Raw genomic sequence first — 1,435 nt, 5'->3', positions numbered from 1 at the left:
TCAGTCCCTACCTTGAAAAGCCAAAAAATGAAAGAAAAAAAAAAATAGTCATTTGGGGCTTGAAAGATGGCTTAGCAGTTAAGTCACTTGCCTGCAAATCCTAAGGACCTAGGTTCAATTCCTCAATACCCAGATAAACCAGATACACAAAGAGGCACATACATCTGGAGTTCATTGGCTGTGGCTGGAGGCCCTGGTACACTCGTTCTCTCTCTCTCTCTCTCTCTCCACTCATTCTCTCTCAATCTCTCTCTCTCTCTCTCTCTCTCTCTCTCTGTCATAAATAAATAAATAAAATATTTTTAAAAAATTTAAATATGTTATTACAAAACAGTGCTTTAAGGGATTATGTCTATAGCTCCTTACTAGAGAAGTTTCTCTATGTAGAACAAGAAACCACAAGGACGAGGAGGCACAATGTCTTCTGCTGAGTGTAAAGTTGTTTTATTACATCTGCCCACTATTAATGATCGTTCTGCTCTCCCTTTGGGTGAGGTAGAGGAGAGAACACAGTCTGAGTGGAAAAAATATGTCACTTGGCTCCCAAAGTTAAATAAAGTACTGGCAGCCAAATAAAAAAGAGAATGGTTTTAATCAACAAGCAGCTTAGTGGAACAGCAAGGTAAAACAAAATGCAGATCTAAATATACAAAGGAATTTTATTTGTGATGACATCAACTTTCTAAAAGACCTGAGTGAAATCAACTTAAAGGAGGGAATGTTTCAGATGTTCCAGTCCATGCACACCTGACTGTGGTGTCTGGTCCTCTGGTGAGACAGTATGTCATGGTAGGAACATGGAGGAGCAAAGTTCTTCATCCCATGGAATTTCATAAGTAAAGAGCGAGGAGGGGGCATTTCAAAGTCATGTGGCCAGCTGTCAAACCTAAACTGAACCAGAAACAGACCTCCATTGGAAATCTCTGAATGGAACCCAAAAGGGTCAAGGGGAATTAATGCTGTGTCAAGCTTCCCTCTTGAAGCCAGAAGAGTGTGCAAAACTAGAAAATCAGGAAGAAAAAGAAAAACAAAAACAAAAAGAAGAGTGAGAAAAAGCACCTCCGGAGGTTTCTTACCCAATAAAGGAGGGGCTGGCAGTCCTGGGCACAGTTCCCCATCGGTGGCCGAGTCAGGAGAGCCTGTGTTGCTAGCACGTCTGTGTTTGCTGTTGTGCTCGTTTGCTTTGTCCTTGTTTCTGAAAATCATGGGTGAAAATCATTCTGTTGAAAAATCTCCTTTCTAACTGGTTAAAAAGCACTTCATAGATGTTAAGGAAGAAAAAAAAAATGATAAACAGTAAAATGAGCTAGGCTTATTATCCTAGCTACTTGGGAAGCTGAGACAGGAGGATCTCCAATTCAAGGTTCCAATGTGATAGCCTGACTCCACATTTCAAACCATGTGACTTAAATTGCTTGATAAAAATAAGCACATA

At 40.2% G+C, this 1,435-nt stretch overlaps 1 pseudogene; it reads left to right on the top strand.

Moving 5' to 3' along the window:
* The first annotated feature begins 327 nt into the window (after nucleotides 1-327).
* LOC123463674 lies at nucleotides 328-523 on the top strand (annotated as a pseudogene).
* The last annotated feature ends 912 nt before the right edge of the window (nucleotides 524-1,435 follow it).

The sequence above is a fragment of the Jaculus jaculus genome, chromosome 9, assembly GCF_020740685.1.
Source record: "Jaculus jaculus isolate mJacJac1 chromosome 9, mJacJac1.mat.Y.cur, whole genome shotgun sequence".
Taxonomy (NCBI): domain Eukaryota; kingdom Metazoa; phylum Chordata; class Mammalia; order Rodentia; family Dipodidae; genus Jaculus; species Jaculus jaculus.
Note: the sequence above shows the minus strand (reverse complement) of the source record. Positions and strands in the feature narration are given on the sequence as shown.